The sequence below is a fragment of the Alligator sinensis genome, unplaced genomic scaffold (assembly GCF_000455745.1).
Source record: "Alligator sinensis unplaced genomic scaffold, ASM45574v1 scaffold717_1, whole genome shotgun sequence".
In the NCBI taxonomy this organism is placed as follows: Eukaryota; Metazoa; Chordata; order Crocodylia; family Alligatoridae; genus Alligator; species Alligator sinensis.
The window spans coordinates 164,381-164,752 of NW_005841961.1; positions in this window are offsets into that span (position 1 = coordinate 164,381).

The following is a 372-nucleotide window of genomic DNA, read 5'->3' on the forward strand; positions in this document are numbered from 1 at the left end:
AGGCATATATTCTAGGCACTTGTTGGGAACATGTCCTCATCTTGGCAGAGCAGGGGTTAGCTGGCAATTTGGAGTTGGCAGGGGCTGTGCTAAAAGCCTGGAACAGTCTATGAGGAGGACTATGGGTTAAATACAGGGAGTTGTAAAGTTCTGTCCCTCTTTTAGGGAGTAGAGGCAAGGGAGAGAGCTGTGCAGGAGGTCCTGATACATGGGAATAAGGAATCGTGGGAATGCCAGAAAAAGACTGCTTGTATTCAAGCACTTTAACACACAGCTATGCTGCAACTACACTGAAATTGATTGTGCAGAGAGGAGAATAGCAGATCATGCCGGTACATCCCCAGAACCTGAGTACGTCCTTTTAGTTTGAGC